At 41.9% G+C, this 13,186-nt stretch overlaps 1 protein-coding gene across 4 annotated transcripts in view; it reads right to left on the minus strand.

Moving 5' to 3' along the window:
- PRKG1 (protein kinase cGMP-dependent 1) overlaps positions 1-13,186 on the minus strand; it is a 543,168-nt gene that overhangs the window by 237,334 nt on the left and 292,648 nt on the right. The gene's annotated exons all lie outside the window — the stretch shown is intronic.

Consider the following 13,186-nt stretch of genomic DNA (forward strand, 5'->3'; position numbering starts at 1 on the left):
CTTAAAACTGAATATTAAAGAACTCTTTTTCTTCTTATAACATCATTTATTAATTATTTTAAAACTTCTCCTGTCCCCAGCCAATAGCAATTCTTAATAATTCATATATCACTTGAAGTTGGGTCCCAAGGCAGGCAGTAATTGAGGTTAAAAATGCAATGAAGACTGCCTGCCCTGTTAAGTTTGCTCATCTACTGTGGAGCTAACTAAATATCAGTACTGTTCTTCAGGAATTTGTAGTTTTTTTAAGAGCCAGCAGTGAGCTCTACTGCTAAGAAAAAAAGACATAGCAGAGTGAGCAAACAAGTGCAGAGGCATATAACAAAAATCAATGCCGGATTGGGTTATTTGCTCTTGGCATGAGGTCCACAGCACAGCGGGTTCACAGACAGAGGGGTGAAGGAGTAAGGACAAAAGTGAAGGTGGCCACCAAGCTGAAAACCACACTCACACAATCCTGGGGACTACTTACGCTAAATTTTGGCAGGGCAGATCGTGGCTGATGTGATGGAGACAAACCCAGGGTGCTCACTTCACTATGAGCCTCACCAGCCAAGCTGGGCTTCTGCATCTGCCCAGCTTTCAAGCCCAAAGATGAAGGAGGGAGGAACCTGCTGCTAAAGAAGCAGCTACTTTCCTAGTCTATAGGGAAGGTATTTTACATCCCGCTTCCAACAATTCAAACTGTTCTGCCTACATAGCCAAGCAGGCTGGAACAGTTCCAAGTACATATTTCTCCTGTAATAAATGCATCGGAGCTTGAACTTCTTATTAAATAAAGAGAACACCTCACACTTCTTAAAGTGCCGCAAAAGCCAGATCCAACAAATTACTAAACCTTATGGAAAGCCTAAGTTCTTCCTGGCTGTACTCTGAAACTTATTACCGCAAGTACTTCTATACTAACATTAAATGATACACGACGATCCATTACGCATTTACCTGGCTATAATATTCATGTTTCAACTAGCTTCACAATAGATGATTTTTTTTTTTCCGTTCAGAGAATACGTAAAATATTTACTCCCTAAGGTTTTGACTTTTCCAAATGCTGAGCACACTGGGCACAACTCAATGAAGCATGTCAGTGCATCTAAACATTAAAAGAATGAGTAAGTAGACTTACAGACTTCAGTAGCACTAACTACATGCTTAAAGCTAGTTATGATTCCATGTACTCGATTAAATTTTGGCCTGTGGGCCAGATCTCGCTCCTGAAATTATTAAGAATTTGCTGAATTAGGTCTTTAATGAGAAATGAATTGTGTTCTGCAAATATGTATGCTCTAAAATGAAGAAAGAAATCAGGATGAGATGAGAAACAGTGAGAACTGCAGCAATAACCATAATGCTTACTAAATTCTCCACAGTTATTTCTTAAAATGCCTTAATCAACAGAATACACTATGTATATTATTGGCCTCTGTGATTTCGGCCAGGGGGAATGCAATCCTTAATGTCTATTTTTATCATTCTGAATTTTTACAAATTGCATGTTTTTGTTGCCTCCTTCTGATAGGAGCTTGCATGCTTATTAAAGGTGAATTTGCTACATATATTCAAGTGGGGATTCAGAACAGGCTTACTCAATGGAACAGAGCTGAAAGCAGTTACAGCTCATTCATTGAGGTCTGAGAGTTTTGAGCAGTTGCTTTTGATTTGTATTGTGCTTTTTTTCATTTTCATTCAGTGATACTTGTGAAAAACTTGTTTAGGGCCTGATTTGATAGACACGAAGCAATGCAGGTAAACGGCAATGTAAATCCAGTGTAAACGTTCTGAGAACAAGCACGTACCCTCGGTAATTCCTACACCAACAAAAAAGCCAAACAGCTTTCTCTCCAAGCCCCATAGCTTGCCAGTTTTCTGCAATTACACTGTTAAAAAACTATAAAAAGTAATTCTTCAGGAGATGGATTGCATTTATGTTCTTTTTTTGAGACACTGATCCGTGTGAATTTGTAAACTGCAGATCTCACTGGAGATCAGAAAGAGCGGTTATAAGTTTTTGATTCTCAGAAAATCAGAATTTATAGGGAAGTTTTCTAAAACAAAAAACAAGGAAAGCTTATAGGAGTGGAAAAGCATTCAGTTAACTACACATTCTCCAGGCATGGGGACTTAAAAGCTCTATAGCCTAAAAAAAGGACAGAAGTCAGCAATATCCAAGTATGAAACAGCATTTAGCAAAGCTCAGTGAAGAAAGTTTCACTCAGGTAGAGCACCCAAAGATCAGTAACGGAACTAAGATTAAACATTTATCTAAGTGCTTGAAAATTTGTAAGTGAACATACACCAACTACAATGCCAACTTTTAAACTGAAGGCCTTCAGCTTCTCAGAAACTTGTTGGAAAGGACTCTTTGTAAAGAGTCCAAAACACCTAGGAAACAGCCAAGTCAGAACCACCGGAAGACTGCAGTTCTTCTTCGCCTAAGTGAATGTCAAAACAGTTTTGAAACCACTGAAGTTTCCTCCTTAAAGCAGCCGTTCAGAGAACGCACAGGAGGAAAAGAAAAAGAACAAAAATCTTGGGGCACTGCAAAAGGTTTGATTTCAGAGGTTTCTGCTGAAAAGTCACCCTGAAAGCGGCCACAGGGTACTCAACCTTAGCGCCTCTGTGACAATGGAAAAGCAAAACTATCGCTAGAGCGTGTTTAGCCTCAAAAGGAGAAAACTAAGTGAGGAAATTTGTTGAAAGGAAATTAAAGGGAGCAGCCAAAAGGACAAAAAAAAAAAAAAAAAAAAAAAAAAAGCAGTGGCACAGATATCGCCTAATTGCCTCTATGAGAGTTTTAGAGCAAATGTATAGCAGCTATCCCCAAAAGGCTTTAAATAAAGCAATAAAAAGCTCTCATGGTCAAACAGCAAAGCACAGAAAGATATCGGAAGCAAAAAAGATACCTTTTTTTTTTCCTTCTATTTAAAGAGAAGAATAGGAACTCTAGCGAGAGAAATGCAAAACCCCAGGGCGGCAGGCAACAGAGATTAGGAGGAACAACTAGCTAAAGGTCGATAGTAAAGCCTTTTTTCAAAGCCATCAGAAGTAGAAAGCTCTCCAGAGGATCTGCAGGGCCAATGACAACCGAGGTTTAAAGCACGCGTTTACAGAAGGTTAGAGCAGAAAGGCTAGACCAGGACTCCCCATCACCGTTCAGCTGAGAGGAGCTAAGGGAGCTCCCCAGCCGCGTTACTACAAACAGAAAACACGTGAAAGACGCTTCCGCAAACCGAAGCATCGGCAGAAAAGATTTAGCGCAAACAGCCTCCGTGAACAGTGAGAAATTGCCTCGGCCAGCTCACGCGCTCTTTAGCATTTCAAATGGCTGCAAATCAGTCAAACTGCCAACCTAATAATTCTGGCTTGCGGCCTATTGTCTAGCGCAGCTTTCGTAGGAAAAGGCCTAGAGGGTGGTAAACGTGATGCAGACTCTTCTAAAGGACTCCCAGGACCTTTTTGAAAACTGCAATGTGTAGAGGGTATGCGGAGGGTGTCGACCCATTGATTCCTTTACAGGAACCAATTAGCATGTAGACACGGGTGACCCCGCTGGGAATGTGTATCTGAATCTCAAACAAGTTTGTGACATGGCCTCTTCCCAAAGGCGGCTACAGAAGTTAAGCTGGTAGAGGATAAAAGGGAACATCCTCTTGTGCACGAGTGTTAAAAGATATGAAGCACACGTCAAGGAGAGAGGGACTGGCAGTGGGATTTGTGCCATCCAGCATATACATCCATGTCCTGAAAATGAAAGGTAAGGTGATAGTGAAGGAAGGGTGATAAAGTTGAATGATCGTGCAAACATTTTTGGAGGTAAAAACCAAAATGGACTGAGAAGATTTGCAGATGGATACCGAGTAGCCAAACCATAACACTGCGCTTGGCTTCAGCGCTGCTGCATGCAAGAAACGCACCTGGGGAAAGCCGACCTTAACAATTTATAGACAAGACTGGTTCTAAATTAGTAATTGCCATGCAGAAGTCACTGTGCAACACTCTTAAATTACCAGCTCACTGTTCAGCTGTGGTTGAAAGGACAAAGATGCTAGGGACTATTGGAAAAGAAATAGAGAACCAAGCAGCAAATCCTTCTACGACAGTGTAAAAACCTACAGCGAGTCCATATCTTGAACCCAACAGGCAGTTCTGATCTCCACTTTGCAAGGAGACTATGAACACTTACACATATACAAGCCAGCAGCATTCTCCTGCTCCAAAGCGCTGTATTTCTCCCTTTGATGAAGTTTGCCTTTGCTTAGAATTTAAATCATGATAATAAAATCAAAACATCCATGTCAGGCTCCACTCCTGCTAGCAGCTAGCTTTCCTGCTGGCCCCTCTCCAACTTTATCATTCGCTCTCTCTGCCTCCGGACTCAGGTTGAGAAAATGCAGAAAACCTGTGCTAGGAAGAGTAGACCTGCCTCTCCCAAGCAGCAGCTGCACAAAGCCCGGCAGACAAACTATACGGTGATCCTACACTACCTTTCCCGCTTCCCCTTGCAGTTTCACACCAAATCCAACCAAAAAAATCCCCTCTGGCAACACTGTTTTGCTTTGTAGGATCAGACGCAGCTCCGCGATTTGAGTTTCTGGTGGTTTTGTCAGTACAGCTTAAAGCACATCAAGTACAAAAGTTTCGAAAATCAACATTACTGGAGGAAAATAATTCAGTTTGAGATGCGTTCCCGCAGTCCTCCTCTCCTTGAATTGTAACACATGTACAACAACCCTAAGTCATGAAAAGCAGGTAATTCTTCTGTCAAATTAAATTAACACTGCCCGCCTCATGGACAAATAAGATAATAAAGTGATAAACAGCGTGCGTGTTTTCCTGTTTTTATAACAGAGATGTTGCCTTTTCATGATAGACTTTACCCAAAGTCCTTTGAGAAAAGCAGCTGATGTCTTACCTTCAAAAATGTGAATTTTTTATGTCTTTCAATAATCCCCTAACTGTAGTTAGTTCACAGTGGAGGGGCCATCAGCATCGCACTTCAGATGTTTGACATTCATTCTGGAGCACGGATTTCAATTTGGTCCGTCTTACCAGATTACCACAAATCCAATTTTGCTTTTAAGTCAACAGCAATTCGGAGAGCACGAGGCCATGACGACCACGGACGGTATCGTGGGTATCACATGCAACGACGTTTTGCCCACCTGCCTCTGCTCAGCTCCAGGAGCCTGTGTGAGATGACACATGGCTTCAGGAAGCCATCGCTCCCCTTGGCTTAACAGCTCTTTTCATTAAACATCTGGGCCTAGCTAATTAACCAGGAACACGGTTGACTTTTCATCCCGGCCATCAGTTCTCTTTGCACTTTTCCACCGCTGCAAGACCTGGAGGTCTGCAGGGAGATGCTCACAGGTATATGATGCAGAGGCCCCAGGTCTCCGCTTTACTGTCCCCTCATCCAGTGTCACTTCCCCCCACTTCCTCCAGGATGCCAATCAGGTGGCAACGTTTGTCTGCCGTTTGGGGGAATAACCTAGTTTACCCTGTCTAACCCCAACTGGTCACCAGAAGATGGTCAGAACAGACCATCAGCTTACTCAAACTCATTTGTGAGTTGGTTTTAGTGAGCACAGCAATGCCTCCTTTTCGTCCTAGCACCAGCAGGCCTAGCAGGTAGCTCAGTATAAAGTTGCCACTGCTGCAGTTAAAATTCAGTTCATGTGCATTCCCAGACTAACCTCCCCCTCATCCAGCTAGTTTTCCATGCAGGTTGCTCCAGAGACCAACTTGACTGCTCTGTCCTCATCTTTATTTTGATACTCTGAATTCCAATATTCTTTTGGTCACCTGCAAATTTTACCCCTAGAGGTTTTTATATTTTTCTGATCACTAAGAAACACATGCAGCTGACCCACTCCGACCACCTCAACTGCATTACTCTCGCTCATCAAGCAACCCTTTAGTTTCTACATGTGTTTTACTGATCCTGCCTTGTGCTAACTGCCAGAAATCAAAACGATGTGCAGCACCAAACCGAACAACCTAAAACAGCCTCAGCACACCGGATCTGCGAAGAAATCTTTCTGAAGGAAGGAATCAGGCATGACTGGCCAAATCCATTTTACATAAATCCGTACTGATTGGCGTTAGAAATATTTCTAGCCTTTAATTCTTTATCGGCTGGATCTCACAGCAACGCTCCCATTGTTCAACTTGGTATCAGTATCAGCAGCGTTACATATTTGCCGTTTTGGACAGTATTAGCCCACTTTCAGCCTTACTTCTGCAGAATTAATCGCAAACAAGCATCAGTGGGTGAAAACTCCCAGCCATCAGGACTGCTAGAAACAGGTATGTCCTTGCAGTTTCAAAAATTTTCGTTCCTAGCAGACAAGTTTTAACTTCCTCCTTAATTATCAGTAACTCATCCATGTTCAGGTAGAGTAAGCTCAGCAGAGAGACTTTAAAATTGGGTCAGTTGCTCATTCTAATGAAAATCTGTTCAGAACCGCTCTGGTCTCAGGAATAGCCTATTGCAAGGCGAGGTGCAGTCAGCTTCCAGGATCAACTTTTTTCTCCTGATATTTTCAATGATGTCTGATACGGACCGTTTGTTTGATAAGCATCTAGACAGGCAAAGACTTCCTCATGAGATGAAGTCTCACGAAGTGTCTAAACTGATGCAGCCGTGGCCAACTGATGCAACTGACGCAACCGTGGCTGGTGGCAGCAAGGCAAGTCCTGCTCCCTCCTCCCTCACATGCTCTCCTTCCCTGGACTTGTCCCTCCTTGCATCAGGCCTTGTGCAGTGTGCTGGTCTGATGCGCTCTCTGAGCGTCAGCAGTTCTACCCTTTCCAAGTAACCATATCCCCCTTCTGGATAGGTTTAGTATTGAGTTGTTTGCAGTAACGTATTCTACGACTGTGAAGAGCTTTATTTAACACGATTTTCATTGGAACCCGTTCAGAAAATTGCTGAAACTGTTGAGGGTTTGGACTTTCAAAAGCCATTCTTATAGGGTTATTCTTAACTAATCGCAGTTAACCTTCTCTTAAGATTATAATTATCAATGTGAAGATGTGAAATATATATATATCTCTCTCTCTGTATAAAAACAGCATTATTATCAAACTGTCAGGCCTTAACATTATGCAACAACTCAGAAAGAATACGTAAGAGGAAGAAATGTAACCACAGTTCCTCTATCCACGGTTAGGACTCTAATCTTTTTGCAGCAAAAGCCTCACGTTTTTGATGCATACAAACACACTATGGTTTTTGATCCAAATAATAATCTTTTAAGGCTTACAGGATCTTTCTCCTTTGTCCCCATTTCCTTATGTACTTAATTTTAATTTCTTTCCAGTTTTACTTCATTCATTAGACAGTTTTATGAGCCATATTACACTCTTTCAAAAGAAATAAAAACATAACCGTAACAAAGCAGATCTTTTTAAAAGCCTTTGCCTTGTCTCTAATAGCTTAGGAGAGCCAGACAAGCTTCAGATCATCACCTAGTAAATCAAGGGCAACCAAAAAGGCTGAGTCCAGGAAGGAGAGCTTGCCAGAAGTCTCTCTCAGCAAAGTAGAGGCTTGATACTTTGTACAAGCGTAGCCCATACAACTAGTTTAAACTTAAAATTACTTGACAAATCCTTATGCTTCACACAGCTGCTTTAAAACATGACTTTTGCTCCTTACAGTGGTGGCTACTGATTACAAGCACGTCTGTCAACTGTGTTAGGTGTTATCCCAGTTGATGAGTATTTTCTTATTCCCAGCTGTACCAACACCACTTAGTTTCCACCTAAACTCTAGCCCGCGCCAGCCGCTACACTAAGATAGATTCCTCCACGAAAGGCATAAATATGGGGATGGAAATAGAAGGACTAGCGTTAGCTTTTAGGAGGTTAGCAAGCCCTTATAACGGTGCTATGTCCTGAGCGAGGGAGAGGACACCTACAAAAGTCTTCTGGCTCTCTCAGCGTGCTATTCTTCAATCCCATAATTGGGGCAAAAGCCGCCACCAGACCCAAAAACAATGAAAACCCATTTTTCCTCTGGTTAACCAGCACAGATATTTCAGTCTCTTTTCTGCAGCCCAGCCTAAACCCAAGCAGAACAAGGCTCACAAGTTTTAAGATGCACAAAGAGCTGGTTTGTTTAGATTGTTTTCATACACCTGAAAGAAAATGGTCTTCCTATTTTCCCCAGGAAAGTTGTAACCCACAGTCTGCAGCCCCAGCCTCCACAGCCCTTGCATCTTCTCCTAGAAGGAAAAGTGGACAACTGATCTCTCCTCCGGCTCTTTATGTTACTCGTGATCTTACAGACCTCTCTCATATCTGCTCTGTTCTCTCTTCTAGACAGGAAAGTGGTACTTTATTTGGTATCTTATTGTAAGGAAGCTGTTAAATGCCTTCATTACCCTTTTCAGGCTTCTTTCCACCTCCTCCAGTTTGACTGTAGGGTTTTCTGAGGTGGAGAAACCAGAAGTGTACATAGTATTCAAGATGTAGGCAAATCATCTTCATTCATCCCCCTTTTTAATACCCAGTCACCTATCTTCATAAGTTCCTCATAATGAGAAACACTCCAGTTTTGATAAAAAGTACAATTAGTCTGGATTAACCATGGTAATAACCGATCGGCAGAGCAGGACTGTGCAGATGAGGTGCCAGTGGCAGGGAAACCTCTCTGTATCCCGGCCAGATACTCTGCGTGATTGCAAAGATGTTTCCTGGTACTGCGGATCCCAGTCAAACAAGAATTCAATCATTGCTGTTTTAATTGCTGTTTTTTCCTGTTCATTTAGCAACAGATCGACTGAATATTGTGATCACATATGAGAATATGAATCAACGTGCTGACGACAAAAAAAATTAAAAAAATAAAAATAAGAAACAGAGTATTATAGTATTCCCCCAGAACACCAAAAGAAACCGTTCGTCTATTTTGATTGGGGCCACTTCCATTTGGACCTGCCAAACTTTCAGTGGAGCGTATTTCTGTTAACGTACTTATTCCAACAGACTGTCAGCAGGTTTTTTTGCACGGTTATATTGTAAAAATGCCCAGTGTATACACTAAGCTATTGCTAGCAGAGGGGTTTGTTTTTGTTTTTTTTTTTTTTTTGCTATAATCATCTTCAGCAGTTTGTGCCACTGATTGCAATAGCTTGAAGATGAAGAGAGACAGAATTGCTTTCACATTTACCAGTGAGACCACCTCTTGGCACAGAGCCAAAATACTTAGTCCAAAAATATCTTCTCCTTTTCCAGAGCAGAGACGCAAATGAGGTTAGAACAATGTATGACTGTCAAATGAAAGGCCATTTTTCCCAATATCCAAAATCCCTTTACAGGCATTTGTCATCCTACAGAGATCCTTTCCAGCCCAAATTGATAAAATGTTTAGTATGCAGACTGTAAACTAAACACTTTCAGCTAAATACTTTTGAAAAAGTGCCCGATTTCCTCTTTTTATTTTGAATCTTCCCTTAATTTTTAATGTGTGAAGAGTTACGCAGCTACCTGTATTATGAATAGGTATCAATTTTTTTGACCTTCTAAGCAGAAAGACCAGATAGGTCCAATTATATAACCAAAAATATTGGTTCTGGAACATTAATTACCACCAGTTCCAGTACCTACATAGTCATTCAGCCGTAAATGCTGGCTATTACAAGGTAAAATGCTATTTCGCTATGCCATAATCAAAAGCCATTGTACATAAGCCACACCATCGATACGTTCAGATTATGAAATCTGGGGAATAGAAGAAAAAGAGCAAAAATGAGCCTGCAGCAGGACAAATATGTGCTGTGACTACAGCATATTTTACAATGGCATAATGAGTTCCCAAACAGTAAGTGATGAAAAGTAAATACCTACTGAATATTTTATATTAAATCTGCGATATTACTTAATAATGCATTTTCTACTTTACCATATAATTTAGCTGCTATTTAGTTTTCACTGCATTTTTTTTTCACTTCTACCACTTTTCCAAGCCAAAAAAATTCACAGTCAAATCCTGACTCTGGCGAGCAAACGTGTATTTTAATGAAAACGGGATCTGTACCCCTAAGGCCAAATCCCGCTTTGTTTTCTGATAGCTGTCCATCGGATTGAATCTTCCAAGAAAGAAGCTCCTATGTTTAAATCCATTTTTACAGTCCGTCTCTGCAGAAACAATCAAATTCTGCATACGCACTGCAGAAAGATTCCCAGTACTTGCTGATTGTATTGTAGTACATGTCTTAAGGTGACAATTTATCAGAGCAACAGGTTTGCTCCTCCGGGTCTACAGTGTCTGACACCTTGATGTAAGCACTGGCTATCGCCTATCCTATATGGTTGTTAGCCCCATTTTCTGCTACGTTAAAACTCGATAATAACTTTGGTCTTGGACAGCACTGCCCTGAAACTATTGCCCACTTGTCAACAAGACAAAACATAGTTCTTTAAATAAAGAAATAAATAAATCGCGACCCCTGTGATGTCTTCCCGTGCTTTCCAGGTACCGAACGATCCAGAGGTCAGATGACAATTTATTGCAGCCTGCAGCATGCAGGATCACCAAATCTTAAGCATAGGCAATAGCTGCCCTACGGTGGGCACCACGATAAGGTAACGGGATCCCGGCTTTTTCGTAGGACAGTCTCGAGGCTGTAATTCCCGATGGCAGGCCGTTTCTCCCTGCTGTAGTTATGTTATTACCATTTGACTCCAGAAGAATTTCACATCAGAGACTGGAGGGAAACTGCTCTGCGCGACCCTCCGGGAGCTGGGCTCGTGCCGAGCTGTGCTACATGCCGTGCTATTTCGCCAGGCTTACACAAATTTCTACGCAGCATCCCTTACCAGCAACGGGCATTCATCTCGCGTGGCCAAACCGACTTCCTCGTGCCCTTCTTAAAAAGCCAGAAAATTACTAGGTTTTATTCGGCACAGAACTGCTTGTTTACGGAGGAAAGACCCTGCACTAGCTCTACTCTGAGTGGCTTTCCACTGTCACTACTTTCTTCTTCACCGTTATATTGGGCTGCACAAGACCTTATGCGCAGACTTGTCCGAAAAACAGCAAGCGCTACCACCGTTTGCAGCACCCGTGGCCCACTGGCACAGCACATTTGGAAATTCAAGCGCTCCGGTATTCACGTCCAAAATTGGACAAGTGGGATAAAATCCGCTTGCTGATGCAATGGTCCTCACCTCCCCCCAGCACCCCTGCTTTTGGAGGCAACGGCGTGAATCAACTGTAGCTAGCTACCTGTCAAGTTGCTAAGTAAGTTCCTCGTAAAGGTGCTAAACAGCCTCTGGAGATGGTTTTAGCAAGCTTTCATCTTTAGTTCAAACAAAGAACGTTGCCCGAACCTCCAAATTTGCAAGGTTCTCGCCTGACCTTTAACGCTTGCTAAGATAAAAACTCATGCTCCCTTTCCGTGGGACTGCACGGGGAAAGACCTGAAACTGTGCAACGAAGTCACGACTTTCTTGAATTGGCAGCACTTTACCATCCAGCCCTAAAAGCAGGATTATCGGATAGGCGTGCTAAGCTTTCCCACAGCGACACCGCGCCTGCCTGGGCTGAGGTCTCCCTGGTAGCCTCAGCACATCCAGACAACAGAAAAACCGCAACCCTCATGTTTGTGGGCTCTATTTCCATACACAGTTATCTGAGGAAGGGAACCTCATACGCTAAAACACCTTTAACATACTGTCAGGTCTCATGGGCTAGACTCGCTCAGCAAGAAACAAACTGTTAAAAAAACACCACAGCATGTCTAAATTTTAAAATGCAAAGGTGCGATTAGTTTGGTGAGTGCTCTTCCAGCGTACGTGTATACTCACGCACGTGGCACGAAAATATATTTCCCATTTAACAAGCTTCATGTTTCAATTCTGGCAAATTTCATTGTTCTTTTTCAGACTGTAATCACCAACTTAAATCCGATGGTGCTGAAATCCAGTGCAACTTCTGCATCAGACAAGGGCCCTGAGAGCAAGAATTATTGTTATTATTATTATTATTTTATGTATTTGTGTGATGTTTCTGCCAACTCTGAGTGAAATGCCATGCAAGCCAGAAGGGGAAAACAACTATTGGCAATAACACTGAGTCAAGAACATAGACCACTGTTCAGGACAACATGATTTTTTTCCTTTTTGACTGGGTATGCAGAATGCAAACAACTCCTACCGATACGATACAATTCAGTCGCCCATAAAAGGACCCTCAAAAGCTGCATAAGGGTTATTAAGCATTAACATATGCACAGGTAAGGGTTATTAAGCATTAACATATGTTGACATACACATCATTAAAAATGCTCTCTATTAAAATACCATTCAGAGAGTCCAAAGCTTTCACCAAGTTCATTTCACAAACTCTGTCACCCCGTAATTCTGTTCTCTCCATTGATCATTTCTATGTGTCCATGCACATTGGCTTCCTATAGCGTTTCTGTTCAAATAAATTGTTTTATTAATGACTTTCCCCCCTTAAATTTAATGAGAGCAAGAAAGACTTGATGGTAAAACTCCCATTAACTTCAGGGACAGAGACTCTGGCCCTTCAAAGGTAGCTTAACTTAAATGACCTAATAAAATTCATAGGCTGAAATACACTCCCAAGAAGCCACTCACTACTTCATCTGAATTTTCCCTTTGTGCTTTTAATGAGTTAATTTAGAAACCACTACCAAAACATCGCATGCCTATCCCCCTATCTGCTAATACTTGTTACATGCTGAATATGATTCTCACTACCCACAGCCACAGCACTGTAACACTTGGTCTGTGCTTGGGAAATAGCCAGCAGACGCCACCTAAAAATACCTAAAAGCTGCTATTTTTATATATATTATCTAAAAGCATCACTGAACCCTGCAAACCCATCTCTGCCCCAGCGTGATTCCTGCGTTAGGATACCGGTTTTTAGTAGCGGATGCCCTGCCAGCTCTTTTGCTGCGTGGAAGTGCCTGGGTTATCTCTTTTTTTTTGTTTTGTTTTGTTTTAAGTCAGGATTTGCTCACTTGAAGCTGAACTGGTTCAATTCCTTGATTAACAGACACTTGGATGCAATTTGCAAAATTAGCAAAGACTTGTAAAGAGCTTAAGAAAAGCTTTGCTCAGCGCTCAGGAGCAAGAAATCCACGTAAAGCCTGGCTGTACACCATTGCTCCCAACTCGGATTTAAGGAAAGCCATAAAAAGCACCCCAA

Source organism: Struthio camelus, chromosome 7 (genome assembly GCF_040807025.1).
Source record: "Struthio camelus isolate bStrCam1 chromosome 7, bStrCam1.hap1, whole genome shotgun sequence".
NCBI lineage: Eukaryota > Metazoa > Chordata > Aves > Struthioniformes > Struthionidae > Struthio > Struthio camelus.